This window comes from Lichenostomus cassidix, chromosome 5 (assembly GCF_008360975.1).
Source record: "Lichenostomus cassidix isolate B80296 chromosome 5, HeHo_3.0, whole genome shotgun sequence".
In the NCBI taxonomy this organism is placed as follows: domain Eukaryota; kingdom Metazoa; phylum Chordata; class Aves; order Passeriformes; family Meliphagidae; genus Lichenostomus; species Lichenostomus cassidix.
In genome coordinates, this window is record NC_139486.1 from 3682932 (window position 1) to 3702863 (window position 19932).

At 47.5% G+C, this 19932-nt stretch overlaps 1 long non-coding RNA gene across 1 annotated transcript; it reads right to left on the reverse strand.

Moving 5' to 3' along the window:
• Positions 1–2065: 2065 nt before the first annotated feature.
• On the reverse strand, positions 2066–19314 carry LOC146435797 (uncharacterized). Its single transcript, XR_014852851.1, has 3 exons — positions 19142–19314; positions 7416–7609; positions 2066–2658 (listed from the first exon to the last, which is right to left on the reverse strand). It is a non-coding gene; the product is annotated as an uncharacterized LOC146435797 (long non-coding RNA).
• Between the last annotated feature and the right edge of the window lie 618 nt (positions 19315–19932).

The window sequence follows — 19932 nt, forward strand, 5'->3', positions numbered from 1 at the left end:
CCAGGTTTGCACAGCAACAGGACTATGGCAATTAAATGTGCCACACTCAATTATTGACATGAGAAAGCGTCTGCGGGAAACTCCATCTCCACCCACATTCTCTGTGACAACCAGCAGATCTGAGCTGCAACTCACTGCTTTGTGGACAGAGAAGGGTTTAACGAGGACCTGGAGTGACAGGGCAAGGGAGAATGACTGACACAGGGCAGGGCTAGACTGGATAGCGGGAGGAAATTCTTCCCTGTGAGGGTGGTGAGGCCCTGGCACACGTTGTCCAGAGAATCTGTGGCTGCCCCTTGCCTGGAATTGTCCAAGGATAGGCCTTGGAGCAACCTGGAATAGTGGAAGGTGTCCCTCCCCATGGCAGGAGGTTGGGCTTAAGGCCCAACCCAAACTGTTCTGGGATTCTGTGAACATGAGCTCCTTCTCCCAAAGTGTCAAGCTGAGAAGCTGCGGGTGGGCTGACTCATCTCCTCAGGTCCTTCTGCCTGGGCTCAGCACCTTCCCAGGAGACCTTCCCAGCAGAGTCTGTGAGGGACAGGGATCACCTCTAGCTGGGAAGGACACTTGAGGACAGATATGATAAACAGCAAATAAAGGTGTTCACAGTTACCACAGAACCCCTTTCCCTTTCCTGCAGCACTGTTACTTCCACAGAGCACGACCAAATCCTTTTAAACACAAGTGTAAATGGATCCTGCTGAGGTGAGGACAAATGATAGAGCTGTGGATCTCCTCCCATGCTGTCTCTCTGCAACATTTTATATTTTGGGGTCTTCTTACGGGTCTCAATTTTATATTGAGGTCCTGGAAGTCTTTCACACTAAATCACAGAATCATTTATGTTAGAAAAGGCCTCTAATATCATCAAGTCCAAACTTGTCAACCAGACCAGAGCACTGAGTGCCATGCCCAGTCTTTCCTGCAACACTTCCAGGGATGGTGACTTCTGGCCAGCCCATTCCAATGCTTGACAACCCTTTCCATGGAGAGATTCTTCCTGATGTCCAACCTGAACCTTCCCTGGTACAGCTTGGGGCCATTTCCTCTCATTCTGCTGCTGGTTTGCTGGGAGCAGAGCCTGAGCCCCGCCTGGCTCCAACCTCCTTTCAGGGGGGTGTAAAGAGGGATAAAGTCACACCTGAGCCTCCTTTTCTCCAGGCTGAGTCCCCCCAGCTCCCTCAGCTCCTCCTCACAGTCCTTCCTTTCCAGTTTTGCATCTCATGGCAGGGCCGTGGGCATGTGGTCAACCACATCAGCCCCAAACATGTTCCAGGTGGTCTCTCTTCAATCCCAGCTTGTTTGGGGCTTTGAAAACCCCCTTCCTCCCAAGTCACACCATCACACAACCTCTTTCTTCACATCATCTCAGCACCCACGGGGCCACCACACCACATCCCAGCAGGAGCCCCTGAGGGCTGCCAACTCCTCCATCCTCCACGGCTCTCCCTCCTCCTGCTCCTTTGCGGGATTCTTGGAAATCCCACTGGGTTTTGTTTGGGTTTTTGCAAACACCCTCTTGCCTGGGTTTTCTTGTTCTCCTCCTTATTTTCTGCTCCCTTGGAAGGGGCTCGCACGCCTCACGAGCTTGGCACGCTCTGAAAAAGATAAGCGTGAGTTTTCCGTCTCCACAGGTGAGCTTTCTGCGCTGGGATCAGCAAGGAGCCCTCACACACGGGGAAAACATTCGCCTGATTATGCTCTACCACCACCAAAGCTGTTGTTGGCACCGGGTACTCAGTGCAGTCAGCTTGAAAAAGGGGGAAAAAATAGAAAAATCGAGCAAAGCGAAGGAGGCGTGGAGTTCATAGGACATGGGGCAGTGGGGGAAGATGAGAGGTGGTGCTAAAAGAGCAGTAAGGTGGGGATGCTGGGCACCACGGGGCAGAGGATGAGGGGATAATTCCCCCTGGCAGGAATATGCCATCTGTAAAAACCCATTTGGGCTGTTTTTATAGAAAGCGAGGTCGTAAAACTACATTCGCTAGCAAATAATTTAAATATTGCCAGTCACGTCACATTGTGGTTGTTTGGAAATAATTATATCCATATCACAGACAGTAAATAATAGATGTGCTTTCACTAACATTTTATTCATGTTCTGTTTTAATATGGCAAACTTAGAAGTAATTTAATCTCCCAGTAAATTGAACTGGTAGGGGGTTCTTCACACAGAAGATTGCAAGTTATTAATTCCAGGCAGTCTTCATCTTGTACAATTAGTCACTGTTTGCAGCTGGAAATGTTTTATTAATTTTCCATAGCAGTTGATTTTCCACAGTTTTCTCAGTTTAAATTAAGCAGTAAGAGCCGCTGTTTCTTCTTAAATAAATTTCCTTTCCACAAAAATACATGCCTCTGGCTATGTCAATTTTCCCGTTTGATTAAAGTGCCAGCAGGCAATTAATAACTTAATGCATTTTAAAGTACTTTTGGAAAAGTAATTTGAATAGCCAAACTTGTATATTTGAATTGATTGTTGCAGAAGATTTAACACACATTCTTAAATCACAGAACCTTGTAAAGGACAAATGAAGAGTTGCAGAAGAAGCAGCCACCGTCCCACACTGTCTCTTAAAAATAGAGGGATCTTCTAGGGTTTCTTCTCTTCTGGGATTGTTGACGTGATCCTGGGAGAAGGGTTGAGCCTTGGCTCATCTGGAGGGCTGAAAGAGAAGGGATTTGCTGCGTTAGCTGAACTCATTGGAGATGAGGTCCTTGGGAAGCCCTGAGGAAAGGAACTGCTCTGGTAAAGAATTGTCCCTTCTTCACTCCCAGGCTCCCACTGCCAGCAGGAATCTGCTCTCAGGTGGGTCTCAGAGGGTCCTTATGGTATTCAGACCTAATTTCATTGCACATCCATCACAGAATCATGGAATGGTTTGGGTTGGAAGGGACCTTAAAGATCACCTAATTCCAACCACTTCCACGTGCAGGGACACCTTCCACTATCCCAGGTTGCTCCAAGCCCCATCCAACATGGCCTGGAATTCACTTCCAGGGATGGGGCAGCCACAGCTTCTCTGGACAACCTGTGCCAGAGCCTCCCCACCCACACAGGGAACAATTTCTTCCTAATAGCTCATCTAAAGCTACTCTCTTTTAGTTTGAAGCCATCCTCCCTCATTCTGTCACTCCATGCTCTTGTAAAAATTCCCTCTCTATCTCCCTTGAAGGTTTCCTTCAGGTACTGGAAGGCCACAATTAGGTCACTCCAAAGCCTTCTCTTTTCCAGGCTGAACATTCCCAATGTCTTTCCCCATCAAGAATTCCATAATTACTAACCTAAACCTGCCTTCTGCCAATTTAAAACTCTTTCCCTTTTTCCTCTTGTTATCTGTTCACGTAAAAAGTCACTCTCCATGTTTATGTCTGCACCCATGGTTATATTCATGGGTCTCTCCATGGTCAGGCTGACCCTAACCCCTCCTGGGATCCCAACCCTTCCCTCACACACAAACAGGGACCTTTAAAGGCCACCAAACCCATGCCTGGCTCTCAGGTGAGATCAGCAACTTCCAAACTAGAGAGATGTTTCTCCAACTAGCTCACGAGACCTCACCACACCCCCTGGGCACCCATCCAGGCTTTGCTGCCCTTCCAGTGGACTCTGTTGGATGCAATTTCCCGGGAAGCTGTGTGCAGCCAAGGCTGGGTGTGCCGAGGTCAGGGCGGGCAGGCGAGCAGGGCGTTTCTCCTCTCACACCTGACACCCTGATCCAGCAAAGCCCTTAAGCGCCCTCGCAAATATAACCAGATAAACACCCCCTTTGAGTCGATGGCATTATTCCTCTGCTTGCCTTAAAGCAGGCGCTTAAGGACTTTGTTGGATTGGATTTGAAATGCTTTAGCCCTCGTCTTTATCTGCCTTAAAATCAATCTTGGAATAGGCCTGTCTTGTGTTTGTTATTCCTTTTGAGACATCGACAATTCCATCACGTTTCCTCCTTTTTGGAGAAGTGAAGGGATGCTGTGGCATCACCCAGCTGAGAGGAGCTGAGGGCACCATGAGAGACAGCTGTGAATTTCATCTGATGCCTCCACAAATTGAAAAGGAATTATTTTTCTTGATGCTGAGCTGACTTTTCTGGCCATCTCGATGTAGACCTGGAGTCAAGCATGGGGTGGCAGGAGGGGAAGGGGTGGCTGATTCATTTCGTGACTATCAGTGTTTCACACATCTGAGAGCACAGTGTGCCCCAGCTGAGAACTTCAATTCACTTAGTGCCAGATGAAATGGCAGCTGTGTTGGATTGATAAAAAAAAGTAATAATCGTGATGAAATAATAGGATTAATGCCAGCTAGTGCTGTTTAACCAAAAGGTCATTTTGACAGAGGTAACTTTTATCAGGAAGCGTCAAAATATCAGATTTAGTTTTGATTTTTTGAGTAGAGGGCACTAAGAAGACAAAGTGGGGATGTTGAACGTGCCAGGACTTTTCTGGGTTGTGGCATTTGGCTGGAAGCAGCCCCTGGTCTGCAAACAGCAGGCTCTCAGCTCCAGGGACATCGTGGCCAAAGCTCTGCCATGACCAGCACCAGGCTCTGTGTCCCAGCTGAGAAACTCACCCTCAACCCATATTCCTTTGGGTGAACTCTGGGGGGTTTTATTTTTCTCTGATTTCCTGAAACCGTGGGGTAGCTTCTGATTTCTGGAAAGGAAACATCTTCCTGCAGGTCTGGAAAACCCAATTCAGCATCACTCCAGTTCCCACCTGCCCTTGGTGTCCTGTCTGGTCCCTGTGTGCACCCTTGGCTCTTCAGGGACTCCTCAGGTTTATCCAGCACTGACTGCTCTGCCTTTCCTCTTTGGATTGGCTTAGTGCCCATCATAAGGATGATGGGGCTAAAATACATAGAAAAAAGAAAAATAAAAAGGTTGCATAGCTCTGCTCCTTGCCTGAGCTGTGGCAGAAGGAGAAAAGTTGATCGGGAGGAATGTCTTTAAGTCTGTTTCTCCCTTCTGACGGTGGCTTTGCAGGATCTCCACCTCTCTGCTTTCCCACCAAGCCTGCCCTGCAGCCCTGGATTTGCCCAGTGGGTCTCATGTCCCTCCTGGAGGAGGTACCCTGCAGCCAGGGGACTCTGTCTGGGCTCTCCATCCATCCTTGCTGCACCATGGACTGTGATTTTCCCCTCCTCTGAAGGCCAGAGTGGTGTCCTTGACCCTCCTGTGCACCTCCCTGCCATGGGCAACGTGTCCAGGGATGGCACTGCTGGCTTCCCCACTCCATGAGAACCTGATGAGTGAAAGATGTCCCTGCCCATGACAGAAGGGCTGGACTGGATGACCTCTGAAGGTCCCTTCCAACCCAAGCCATTCTGTGATTCCATGACTCCATGATAGCCAGCACTTAGCCATGCTCTGTCAGCCTCAGACTCCACATTTTTAGAAGTCCCTTGGCATCCCAGGACCAGATTTGAAGGGCTGTCCCCCCCTTTCCTGCTCCACCTGCCACCTCCCTGCTGCTGGGGATGGTTTGTATCTCGCTGGGTGTCACCCTCCAGCAGAGCCCAGTTAAAACCAGTGCCCCCCAGTTCAGTGATCAAGAGGCAGAATTGCTTTGTTTTTACCTTTAGAAGCAAGAGGTGCTTTTCCAGCACCAAAAGTGTGTTTTCTCCTGGATTTGGCTGCTGAAGTGCAGGACTGTGCTGTTCCCATTGCAGGAGCTGCTCTCCCACCACTCCTGGATCAAATGCAAACAGGAGCAGTGGGAGGCCAGCCTGTCCCTAACTGCGTGAATCCATCTGAAGGGAAGAGACAAAATCCCCAAATCTCGAAATAATGAAAACAAAGATATCCAAGTAATAAAGTCTGCGAGAAGCACAAAGACAACATAACTCAGATCTCAGCTGGCTCAAAGAAAGTGTCCATTAACAAGGGATTAGCTGGAGGGAAGTACACAACCAGTCAATAGGAAGTGAAAACACACCACACAGTCACCTAATATCGCAGCCCAGCACAGGGTGAGGATGAAGGATGTGTTGGTAAAGTCAGTATAACAGCTACTCCAGAAATCTATCAAATAAAAAAAAATAAGTGCTGCCAAAACTGTCTTTGCTGTGGTGCCTGGTTCTCAAGAAATCTTGAAAAACAGAGATTTCTGCTTGTCTTGGGGGTATCTCCTCTCAGATTTGAACCTTTGGGGTGGCTCGTGCACACAACTAGGAATAAAAAATCAGTGAGACTGATTGTGTTCTCCCCACTGCTGTTTTTTCAGCTGGTCTGAAAGGGCCCAAAATTCTTCTTTCCCAAAATTTCATTGTAATCACTTGTTTGAAAGGCACTGACGGCTTGTGGAGTGTTTCTTCAAAAGCAGGGCAGGAGTGAGTGCTGTGTAATTAGATATGCAGCGAGCGTAGCGTGTGTGGGTGATACATTCATTTGGAGTAATTCACACACTTGCATTTCCATCGTTATTTAGAGATTAAACCAGTTCAGCTCCTCAGTGCTCACGTCTGCCCAACACCCCTGTGGGCTGCAGGCACTGGGGTCCCTCCTGCAGCCACAAAATGTGAAACCCCATCCCAAAATGCTGCTCTTACATGAGTGTTCACAAGCAAAGCCTTATTTTAGCAACTCAGAGTTTCAGCTGCTCTGTGTCAGGAGAATGGGGGAGAGGCTGGGTGGTACCAACACCCCTCCAGGGTGATTCACAGCCCCCTGGGGGGGGTCAGCCCAGCTGCATCGGAAACAGGGCCAGGATCTAAATAGGGGCTTAATCTGAGTTAAAATTAAATGGGCTTAATCTGGGCTTAATCTGAAATAATACCTCCGGTGTTCTGGATGTATCGGCAGAGGGCTGGCGGCACCAGCAGCCGTCCTTCACAAGCCCTGGGCAGTGCTGCCAGCCAAGCTGGCTGGGACAGCAGCATCCTGCTGCCTCCCAAAATGATCTCTGGGTCTCTGTAGCCACCAGCAGCAGTGCTGACCATGCCCTCATTCTGACCACCCTCTGTAAACCGAGTGCAAGACAGAAATTTGTGAATTTGTAGGTTGGTGAACTCCCTCACAGGCCTGCCCTGTGTGAGCCAGTGTGATGCCTTCAGGATTTTTAGCTTCTATCTTTTATGTATCTGTAGTTTTGGTGTGTAGCTCCAGGCTGCATATAAAGTGCTAAAAACCTCTGTTCTCAGTGTTTTAGACAAAACAATTGCTCTCAGTGGAAAATCCAAGGACACTTTACTGCCTCAGAGCCCCAAAATATGTAAAAAACAGTGAACTGGGGGGAGCAAGCTTGGGGTGACTGACATCATCACCTGAAGGTGTAATTAGAGAATTGAGGCCCTATATGTTAATTAGACAGAACTTATAAAATGTGAAGAACTTGTGACTCTCTGTCCATTTTGGCTTTAGCCTCTCGAGTAGGCTCTGTCTGCCCTAATTGTACCTAAAGGCCTTTAATAAATTGACCTGCTTTTTATTCTCTTAACTTTGTCTTGGCCTCTGTCTCAGGTAAACTCTGTTTTAGGCATCAAGTGGAACTCCTAAAGCAGTGCAGGTGCTGTTGTGGGTGACACACAGCCGTTTCTTCCCCAAAACTGGCTTTGTTACAGTGCATTTGGTTGCCCATCCTGCTGGAGGCAGGTGAAACGATTCACCTGAACCTGGAAGAAAAGGAAAATGCAATGGGTGGAGCAGGGAGGATGGGAAGGATATGTGACACCTCAGGGTCATGCTGGCAGCCCAAGTGCAGTGGGACCCTGGTGGGGCTCAGCCCAGCTCTGGGATCAGACTCTTGCACTTCCAACATGAGCAAAAGCAGCAGGAGGTTGTTTCAGGAGCAGATGAGAGGCTCTCCCACCACCAAAGTCCATTATAAAATATCCTGAGCTGGAAGGGATCCACAAGGATCAGAGTCCAACTCCTGGCCCTGCACAGACACCCCAACAATCCCACCCTGTCCCTGAGAGAGTCATCCAAAAACTCCTTGAGCTCTGTCAGCCTTGGTGCTGTGACCATTCCCTGGGGAGCCTGTTCAGTGTTCAACCACCCTCTGAGTGAAGAACCTTTTCCTAAAACCCAACCTAAACCTCCCCTGACACAACTTCCTGCCATTCCCACAGCCAAAACCCAGTGAAAGCAAAAGGAAGGTTTTTAACTTCCCTATAGCTGCCTATGCTCATCTGAGCCCTTATCCACCCTAAAGCCATCTCAGCACCCATCAGAGGCATCAGCAGGTCCTGCCAAAGACCTTTCCCAGCTCTTCCAATATCCCCCAGCAAGGGTAGATCGTGCACCCAAAGCCTTGCAAACCTTCCCAGAGGATCTGGGCACCTCCAGCTCGGAGTTACACTCTGTTCCTGCTCCCTGGGCTTGCAAATTTAAAGCAAAACTGTTTTCCAGGATGTGTGCCCCGAATCCTGATGGATTTAGGTGAGCATTGGTCTGAGCAGCATCATCTGACATCAGCTGCCACTGCTGGCAACAACTCCTGGGTTGGGGGGAGAAGTTTTACAGCTTTGCTTTGCTCTTTGCCTGGTGATTGGTGTGCAAACGCCTGCTCCCCAGAAAATAATGTACATTGTCCCGAGGATTTATGTGTTGCCAGCTGCAATTTATGAGATTCTGCAAGCTCTGCTGGTAGCTTTGTATACTGGAGGTTTCATTTTAGTGTCATCAGCCACAGATTATGACTGCAAGGGGTGCCTGTGTTTAATCTCATTTTTGAAGGAATTAATGTTATTAGTTTTGATGAATTAATGGTATTTAGGTGTGCAAGGTTAGCATGAATTAATGTCCACCTATTTCTGTTGTGTGGCTGACTATTGTAAAAGGACTCTGGTAAGCAATCTTTACACAGCCTCTTTTTTTTCTTCCCCTTCATTCTTTTGTAATGCTCTTTTAGGAGCTTAAAAATAATGTTTGAGATTTTTTTTTTCCCCTCTCTTTCTTTTTAAGTAAAAAGAAATATTGAAGATTTTCCCCTGGGCAGAGCTGACATTAACTTAGCCACTGCTGAGTCACGGAAGGCTAACAAGCATTTGGGAGCCCAACCAAAAGGCTCTGATTTATGATGCTGCAGGTGTAGGAATAATTCATGGCACAGCTCAGCTTTCCGGGCAGGTCTGGCATGGCTGAGAATTGTGGATTTAATGGCTGATGGAAGATCACCAAGAGAGGAGCTGCCGGGAACCTGCCACCTCCACAGTGGGTCCCAGGAGTGCAGGGGCACACAGGATCTGCTGCCACATGGAGCCAGGGACCACAGTCCCCTTTTTGAGCTGTTCACCTGCTGCTTAAACCACTTTGTGTTCATCTTAGAATAACAGAATCCCAGAATGGTTTGGGTTGGAAGGAACATTAAAGTCCATCCAGTTCCACCCCCTGCCATGGGCATGGACACCTTCCACTGTCCCAGGTTGCTCCAAGCCCTGTCCAACTTGGCCTTGGACACTTCCAGGGATGAGGCAGCCACAGCTTCTCTGTGCCAGGGCCTCCCCACCCTCACAGGGAAGAATTTCTTCTGTATATCTAACCTAAATTTCCCATTTCTCAGTTTAAACCCATAACCTTCATCTTAAACTTCCTTGTTTTCTCTGATCAGGATCATCCAGATGGATGCAGCCACTGATTTGAAACTCATGCACAGCTTCCTGGATAGCAAGTGTGCTTCTCCTAGCTTGACATGATTCTCTAGATTCACATTGCTTTTATGGTGGGGGAAATAAAATCAGTACAAATATTGCATACTTCCTGTCCAAATGGTCGTGAGAGGTCATGTGTTGAATTTCTCTGCATGGGCTGAGAAGGCTTAACTCTGAAATGGGTGGACAGTGTGTTGAAGGTCCTCACTGCCACTCCATCCTGCAGAAGTAAGGACAGAGGGATGTATGTGTCTCTTTCTTTGCCCATCCTGCAGAGAGCTTGGCATGGGCATTTTACAAGGTTACAGGAGAAAGGTTAGACTGGTCTAGTAAGTTTGACCTCTTAGAAAAGGCCTCAGCACAGAGGTTTCCAGTATCAGCTTTTACTTGTGAGCACAAACAGCCTTTCTGAAAACAGGCAGCAATATTCACTTCCAATCCTTGAGGAATAATTCTACTGGCAAAATAATTTTTTGGAATAAAATAAGCATAAAGTTGAGATCCGAATAGGCGTGTCATGAACACCAAGGCCAGATATTTATTTATAGATCCTTGGCAGTGTTCCAAGCCAGGTTGCATGGGGCTTGGGAAAAACCTGGGATAGTGGAAGGTGTCCCTGCCCATGGCAGGGGGTTGGAATGAGATGAGCTTTAAGGTCCTTCCCATTGAATTCTATGATTCAATGATTGTCAACAACCTGGGGGCTGAGAAAACTGATCATTAAAAACCCTGAGGTTTCTCTGCCTTCCCTTGGTCCCATCAACTGGGGACTTGCTCTGTCACAAGACACTTAATAAGATCTAATATCCGTCGGCATTATCTGGATGGAGAGAAGCTTTTATTGAGGATTTTTCTTCTTTCCTAATGAGGAGTCTCCAGGAACAGGCAGGGAAAGCCTGCACTGCTGGAAGGATCCAGGTTTTATTGTGCTTGCCTGTATGAAACGCTGTTATCTAGTGACAGCTACAGAGCCTTGCCCAAAATTGGGTTTGTTACAGCGCATTTGCTGAAAAAAATTGAACACAAAAGATCTGAACCCCTTTACAAGGGAAGCACCTGTAGTATGTGATAGGCTTCTTCCTCCCATATAGGTATATTTAGGAATAACAAAAAGTCTGTGTAAAACTGCCTTGAGCTGTTCTTTAAGTTAATTATCACTTCTTTTGGTACTATGAATGGCTGTTCAATGACACTGTCAGCGAGTGGAATGAACCAAATTACTTTAATTATGGAGTAATTGCACAGAGTGATGGTAATTAAATCTTGATCAGTTTAAGTGAGTGAATTAATTGCTCCAACTTGGAATGCACACCGCAGCAAGAGGAGTTGTTTTGTAGTTTAATTAACACCAACCACTAAATTCTTATCATATCTAAAATGCAGACAATTAATGAGTTTGATTCTGCTCTCACCTTACTAGGAACTAGGACAGAATGCATGCTGAGAAAGGTAGTTGTGGTAGCAAAATGACAGAAAACTTAATATTCCTGACAGTGGTGGAGATACATTAGCTATACTCTCCGCTTTGCCTTCCAGTGAAATGTGCAAATAGAAATATTTCCATATAATTAGCTCCTGGCCCCATTTTGTTTCAATACTCACTGATCTGCTGAACAGGAGACATTGCCAAATTTGTTAATGTTTCGAACTTCAGCTGGCTGTGTTTTCATGTGATTTTTAGCCTCTTCTTCCTGTGCTGTCCAGCGTGCTGCTCCCAACCTGGATGAACGAGCTGACATTTTCCCTATGCCACAGGCAAAGGTGTTGCCATAATTTTAGGTGTTTCATGGTCACAGACACCACTCCTTCATGCAATGTCCACCTTCTGCCTCACCTGACAGCCTCCCAAAAGTGACTCCTCTCGTGGGGAGGTCTTTGCTTCTCTTCTTCTCACTCCACCACGGTAGGGTTTTGCTGAAGGGTCAGAGGAACATTGTCACTGACATTGGTGACAAAGGAGAGGAAAGCTACAAATGCAGCCCACGGTGTTTGCTATGCTGCTGACACTGCTGAAGGGACACTTAAATATGAAGAAGAAGGGAGTCTCCAGCAGATGATGGGTTCAGAGTAATAATTTTTAAGTGAATCATGAAGACTAGAGGAGGGGGGAAGCTCCCTGGACTGATACCAAATTAGGAACTTGGCTTAGAGGTGCTTTTAACCAGTAAAATATCTGTACTGAACACCTGCCTGGGGCATTTTCATGCACACAGACAGCTCCATCTTTCACTAGCAGCCTGAGGAGGTGCTAATTCACTCTGCAGAGAGCTGGTGGAGGTGTGACCCTGAGCTGGACCTGCCATTCACGAGTTCACACCCACCAGTGCATCACCAGGGCTCTGATGGCCACTGGCCAACATCCTGGAGGGCAGTGGCCACAGTGAGGATGCCATGGCTCAGTGGCACCAAGGTTCTAAAGGGTATCAAATATTTAATTGGAATTTGCAATTTAAATTGTCTGAAGTCCTATTTACTATAATTATTATAATAATAATATTACTATAATTAAAATTGCCCTGAAGTCTCCGAATTTGACCAAACACAGTAAATTTTCCCATAGAGAAAAGCAGGCAGAGGTGTGAGCAGGGACACTGCCCAGCTGGCAGTGCCAGAGCAGCTGCCCCTTCATTAGCTCTCATTTCTGCTCCCTCTTTAATTGGTGCTCAGAGCCAGCACCGTCATGGATCTGCAAGGCTGCTCTGCCCAAGGCCAGCTCTTGATCAAATTTTCCACATCTCATCCTGACCTTCCCTCACTCTTTCCACATCCCCACTCGGCTCCATGTCTTGGACACAGGCACAGCTACAGGAGATAATTCCCTGCTGAGTGATATCTCCTCTGATTTGAATTGCTGTCAGTGGCCAAAACCATCTTTTGGAAGCGAAAGAAAGGACCTGCTGAATTAGAGGTATTTCTCCATCCATTTGCAGGATTTCATGGAGTTAATGTGAATGCATGGCTCCTGTGGCTGCCATGACAAAATCAGAGCCTTATAGGTGGCCAAGGAATTCCCATTTGTAGGGATTTTTGATCCCCTGAGGCATGCTCAGCTTCTGCAAGGACACAAGCCATGTAAGGGGTTTAGATAGCAGATCCCTCCTCCTTATCAGACTCACCAACTCATTTTCATTCATTTCAAAGTGTTTCCCACTGTTCTCTCAAAACAACATGGCACCATGGTGTCTGGGGCTCACTACAGCATCCTAGATTTTCCTTTTAATTCATTTTTCTCTTCCTTCTTTGGTGACTTTGCTCATGGACTGGTGAATGATGCTTGCCAGGGTTAACAATCACGTCCTGAAGATATTTAAAGGCAAAAGGGTTTTTTCTTTCTGAAAACTGAGCCTCTTGAGTGAAAGGCACTGCTGTTTGATTTTTGTGACCCTGGAGTAGCTGGCCAAAGGACTTGCAGCAGCCTGAGGCTGCTGTGTTGAAAGCAGCATCACAATTTATATCCATACCAGGAAGTGCTCCCCAAACTGTGTGACAGGGTGGGAAATGCAAAATCAGAGAATCAGAGAATTCTAGAATGGTTTGGGCTGGAAGGGACCTGAAAGATGACCTTGTTCCATCCCCTTGCCATGGGCAGGGACACCTTCCACTATCCTAGCCCCATCCAACCTGACCTTGAGCACTGCCAGAGATGGGGCAATCACTTTGTTCCTCATTTCCCTGCAAGTGCACAAACCCCAGATTTTTGGCGCTTATTCTGATCTATCCACTCTTTCTTCCCATGGCTTTACAGAGCAGATTTAAGCCCTGAATGAAGGAGGCTGTGCTAGACTGGGTGGACCTTTATCCCTTTGGAACCTTCATCCCCTTTAGAGCCTTCATCCCCTTTGGTTCCTTCATTCCACTTTGCCTTTCCTCACAAGGCACCACCTTCATCTTGGCCACACCACACAGGCACAGCCCTGTGCCACACACCAGTCACCCTTGGGCACCTGCCTGAAAGACCTGTCACAACATTTAGCCATGGAAAGACAGGGAAGGAGGGGAATTGCTGGTCTTTACTACAGGGAGGGTCTGAACCCACCTGGACCTGAGTTCTTTCCAGGTGCCCATCCCTATGGCTTTCCTGCTGCCCTCCCCACACCTCCTGCCTGGCTCTGGGATGGTGCCAGCCCTCTCCAATGCCACTGAGATGAACATGACCAGGACACACTTGCAGTGATGGTGGAAAGCTCTGAACATCCCCCACTCTCTGTCCCCTCAGCACTACATCCCTCCTCCAGGACTCTGCCTATAAGGAACAGTGTGGAAATTCTGCTAATCCCATGCAGCCGTGGAGAGCTTTTCTCCCATTTGCTGAATGTACGAAATCCATATGTCATCAATCTCTTTCTGGTGGCTGGAGCTGCTCATGAAGCTTAAATCTCTGGCATGTGGCTGGGAGAGTGAGGGCCAAGTCCTGGTAGCTGCCAGCACAAGCTTCCACCTCCTGCTTCTCCTGCTGCCCTCTCGTCTCCTCCCTTGGCAGCCAGCACCCCCTGCAGCGACTCTTGGATACATTTTAGGGGAACCAAATGGGAAAGCTGGTGGTGGAGCAGCCCAGATGTGCTGTTGGAGCGAGGAGGAGGCAGAGCTGGGCAGATGGCTGAGTGCTTTCCCCTGGGAGGACACCACCAGTGCTCCAAAGTCTGCTTCCCGAGCCCCCTGCCAGCCCCCAAACCCCAAATAAACAATTAAATGAGCTGCAGCAGGATCAGCTGCCTGGCCTCCACCAGCCTTGGAGAGCTGAGGCTGCTTAAAAATGCTGCCTTTGCCAAATTTGTGGGCAAAAATCAGCCCATTGTTGATACTGCCTTTGCTTCAGCGCCCGGTTTGGGCTTTCCAAATTGCTCTCGAGAGGTTGGGCAAAGGAAATGGGCAAAGGGAGCTGGTCTGGGAAAGAACTGAGCCATCAGCAGTGGGAATGTGTCGCTGAGGTGGTGCTGCAGTTGGCAAGGAGGAGCTGGCAGAGGCTGGGCACCATGGAGAGGTGGCAGATCTGCTGGTGGGGACCAGGGTGACAGGAATGCTGTCCCACTGCTGCCAAGCTGCCCCTGAGCCCCAGCACTGGTCAGGGACAGAGCAGATGTGGGAGGACAGGGAATGCTGCCACAAAGAGGTGCACAAGAACAGGGAATGAAGCCCAGGAATGGCACAGGGTTGGGATGAGGGGAGAATTCACACGGGGTCAGAGCCCTTCTCCCTTTATCTTTGGGAGATTTGGGTAGCTTACTTTATTTTAGTCCCTTGCAATACATTTATATAAAGCTGCTTTGGGCTGAGTGCTTCTTAGTGCTGGTCTCTGCTCTATTTAAACATAAATGTTTTAAAGTGCACAGATAGGTTTTTAACAGGGGAAAAATTGCATGTGAATTACATTTATTTCTTGTTTACCCACACGGCTCCAGCCGACACTTATCAACAGATTAACTTTCACTAAACTTTCTATGTAATATGTTTTAAAAACCCACTTCAAGTACAGATTCTATTAGTTCCTGACCTTATGTTTTAAGAGGAAGAAAGTGGCTTTACACTCCATGAAATGTGTTAATGCATGGATAGAAGTCCTCTTATCCTCCTGCTTACATTAGGTCCAATCAGGAGAATGGATTATGTTTTTAATAATCTGACATTAGTATTAAAAGTAATATTTAAGGCATTAGGATCCATAACTGGTGCAGTGTGTTCAGAGCTTTCTCTTTGTGTGTGTGCATTCATGGCTGGCCTAAAACATATGTTTATGAAACAATGCATTAGCCCAAAACCTCCCCAAATATATGGGGATAAATTGGGGCAGCAGATTACTGCTGACATCACTTTTTCAATTAGAGGCAGAGGGAAGATTTGATGGCCATTTTAAAACTGATTATGGAGGGCAGGGATTAGAGGCTGTTAGGAGCAGGAGGTCTTACTCTCCTCCCAGCCTTGGCCTCCTGGAGCTCCATGGACTTCAGGAGTGGCTCCTGCTTTGAGGGGTGGAATGAGGCCAGAGGCACTGGTGGCAACTGGTTTTATGCACAGCTCATCTGTGCATGGGGCTGGACTTCTCTGCCTGTCCTAATTCCTTGGAAACATTGCATGGGACAGGGGGAGAAATCTGGAGTCTTTATCTCTAAACTAAATTCTTTAGGGGAAAGCCAAGTGTTCCCAGCTGGTCTGGGAATTGGGATATCTTGGTGGGTAAACACTGAACCCTACTAGGCTGGATCTCTTTTCTCTGTCTTCACTCATGGTTGGAGGGACATTTAAGTCATCTCAAGCCCGGGGTGTCCCCTGCATCCCCTGGGAAGGACAAAAGGGAGCTGGAAAGCAACAGGGAACACCAAGAGAAGAACATGATGTGTGTGGCCATCACCATGCAAAGGAGTGGACTAGGATCTGCCATCCCAGCCACATTTCTCCAGTGTTAATTCCCTCCACTCACAACCTTACTTCTAGGTGTAGTTTGTCTAATTGCAGCTTTTAGCACTTCAGGCTCACTTTGGCTTCGTCTGCCCAATTAATTATCCTTGCAGGGTCAGAAATATTCTCCTCATGGGGCACTCACAGCCCACGGCCCTATTGCTGCCCACCCTCCTTTCTGCTAAGCTGCAGATTGCTAAATGGAATTACAGAGGGGGTTTTTGCACCCCTACTGGTGCCCACAGCAAATTTGAGACCTCTAGGTTTTAAGACTCCTTGGGAAGCCTAACTCAGTCTAACACTCCAGAAAGCGCTGGGCACAGATGTAACTCCACAACTGCTGTTTCCTCTTGGCAAGAATTTGAGATCAAAACGCTTGAACTTCCATGCCTCAGCTGCTGGGAGAGCATCCTCCCTTATTTTCAGACACACACACCTTTCTCCCTTGCATCCCTTGGACAGCAGGACTCCCGAATTGCAGTGAGTTTTTCCCCCTCCCACGGCAAACAAGGCTTTATCTTCGCAACATATGTGCAGTAACTGTTGTTTGGTGGCAGAAGGGAAATCCACAAGCTATCCAGCCACTGCACCTGCCTGCTTGGACCGAATTCCCCTACTCGTGTTTGCTCACTGGAGTTAAGCAGGTCCTGGGCTGGGGCACCAGCTGGGAAATGCAGTGATTAGAGGCACAAACAAACGAGCGAGGGGCGGGGATGGGCAGCAGCTCCTGTTTGACCACCACCGAGGGAATCTGGCAGCTCACCGTCCTGACTCTTGATTTCAATTCAGGAGAAATTCGAGTGAGCCAAAGGAGGTGGGAGACAGGATATCCCCCACCCTCCAATCTGGACTGGTGACACATCTTGTCTGGAGTGCAGGGCGAGCGAGGAGGCCACCCTGGGGTCTGCAGACTGTCCTGCCTTCCCCCTGCTCTGCCACGGCCTTTTCTGACACTGAGGGGGTGTCTGAGCAGAGCCTCTTTGTCCCTGAGCTTCCAGACACAGCAGCTGCTTCAGGGGACTTTCCTGGCAGCCTCTTGCAGGTGTAGTTCTGATCAGCACAGGGGAAGAAAGTGCCAGGTGAAAGGATGGATTATGCAAAGCTCGTGGTGTTTGGATGAAAACTTCCTTCCCCAGGTGAAAGGATGGATTATGCAAAGCTCGTGGTGTTTGGATGAAAACTTCCTTCCCCAGGTGAAAGGATGGATTATGCAAAGCTCGTGGTGTGTGGATGAAAACTTCCTTCCCCAAAAGTGCTGCAGAGCTGGGTCATTTCTGGGTGGCTAAGAGATGAGACCCCACAGATGTCTCCATCCTTGGTGTCTCCCAGAAAATAACCTGAGTGACTCCTTGAAATAAGCAGCCAATGGATTTTATCCATGTGTACAAAAATTAAATTAATTTTAAAGGTTTTTCTTAGTGCTCCTGGTGTTCTTTCCAATTGGTCAGCTACAGTGGACAAAAGAATCAGCCCAGTTACACTGATATTCATGAATAGCAATGGACATTATTCTGCAAAAGCTTTGTTGGGAAGGTCAAGTTGTACGGCATTATCTCATATTTATGAGTGAAAAAACCCACAATGCTCCTGAAAAACAGGAAAAAAGGCTGCAATTGCCTCCTATATTGCAGAAGAATTATCTGTGCTGATTAAGCTGTCGCTCATTAGCTCACCAGGCTTATCAAGCCACCAACCCACAAGTCCTTTGACCCCAGCAGGAATGATAGCACAGAACTTTTGGATTGCCTTGGGTCACCACGCACCCATTTTGCCTTTTTTTTCCCTGCTAATATCATGTGTAAATATATGCACAGCTGACCCTGCTGGAGAGTCCCTCGTCCCCTGCAAGAGGCTTCAGTTCCCCTGCGCTTCCTTTTGCAGTGTAAGTTCAGGCAGATTTGTGGAAAGCAGGAGATTTTGTTTGCGCCTAAATCTTTTTGTAGGATTTTCCTTAAAGGCCTTAATGCCATGGAAAAACATCAAGAGGCAAATTCTGCTTTGGGTTACACCAAAAGGGGAGTAAATCAGCTGAAGGCAGTGAGGGAAGCTGGGTTTATCCCAGGGAAGGCAGAAGCAGAGCTCAGCCCCTTGCACTTTGCTATTTTCTGCACCAGCAGTTCTGGCCTTTTTGAAATGAGATGCATTTTTCTCATTGTGGCTTGAGAGGAGCCTGCAAATGTCAGGTGACAGAAAGCAGAGGGGGAGAAGTCTGAGGCTCCTAAATTAGAAGCTGTGGCAACTTCAGGCACTGTCCTGTAGAAGCTGCTAATTAATGTAACATGGAAGGTCTCAAGAATTCCCTTAGGTACATATTGCTTCTTTTTATCTATGTTTAAAATAATAATTCTTGGTGAAATCATTACACTGCAAAGCCCTCACCCTCTTGCTTTATGTTAAATGTTGTTTTCTCGTGATTGTCAACATTTGGTGTTAAAGAGATGCTCAGGGGAAGCTCATTCTACCTCAAATCTATGGTTGGGCAGCACCAGATTGAAAGATTTCTGTCTTAATGGGATGGAGCTTGGAGCAACATGGCATAGTGGAAGTTGTCCCTGACCATGGCAGGGGGTGGAATGGGAAGGTCTTTAAGGTCTCTTCCAACCCAAACCATTCCATGATGATTTTGAGGTCCTTCCTACAACATCTCCCACAAGGCAGTTGCTTTGGGCATGGACCTCATGGGTGCTGAGCAACTGGTGATGTGAACAGGCAAGCCAGGTCTGGGAATACGCCAGGATTTAATCTGGATTTAACATAATCCATTTAATCTGTTTCCTAGCCCATCCTTCTACAGGAAATGGAGACAGAGCCAAAGCATCCTGATTCTGTTTTTGTGCTTCCTGACCTCTAAGAAGAGCACCTGCAGGACCTGTGCAGACCTTGAAGCAAGGGGATGGAGCATTGCAGAAGATTTGTCTGGATGTGTGGAGGGTAAAACTCCATCTGAGCTCTGGGGATGCTGCTGAGCTGGGACACACTCCTGTCAGCCACTAGCATTCCAAGAAAATGTGCATGAGGCTTGGCAAAGTCTTGTTTTATGAAGCTCACCATCCCAGCCTGAGTTTTGATTGAGATTTTAATTGAGATCTGCAGTTCTGATTGAAGTAAAAAAACCGGGAATGAAACAGAGAGGACTGATGGAATGTGAAAAATTCTTACCTAAATGAGTTCCTTGATGAGTTTTGCTGGAGCTGTGAACACAGGTGAAGAAATGAGAGTTTGAAACCCTGGAAACCCCTGAACTGCTGGTGCAGCTCTTCAGCCATGTGCTGTGTTTGGGCATTTCTTGGGCCAGGCTGTGAGTTTGGCCACCAAGGTATGAGCTGGAAATTGATGTCTTATACCTGTAATTAAAAGGATGAAAATGTGTAAATTAGTAAAAAGTGTTCCCTTTTTGCAAACACTTATCAGGGAGTAATGGAGCAGCCCAGGGATGAAGGGAACAAAGCCCTCAGGTGGTGCAGCAAGCCAGAGAAGATGGTCTGTGGGATGGTGGTGGAGTCACTGTGCAGATCAGACACCAGACCTGATCTGCCAATAAGGCATGAGGATAAATAAATAATATTAGTTTAAGGAGATCAGGTGTGAAAACATAGAGGTGATTGTCAGAATTCTGGGAAAACCAGCTGAGATGAATAGGATCTGTGACTGCTCAGTGTGTCAGGAAATCAGCTGGGAGGCCACTGAGACTGGTGGAGGAAGCGACTGGAGTCTTCTGCAAGTCAATAAAGCCTGTCTGGTAAATGTGCAAACTTGTGAGAAATGTCTGCATGGGGAAATTAGTTCAGTCCATTTTCCTATTTGGGGAATAGAATGAAGCTGAGCTTTGAAATAAAGAACAAGTTGTCCTCACAGCAGTGGAACCAAGACTGCTTTCCCACAGAACTGAGCCCCTGTACTCTCCCAGATCTCTGCCCCCTTCCCATCTGGGAGACTTTTACATTTTTTAT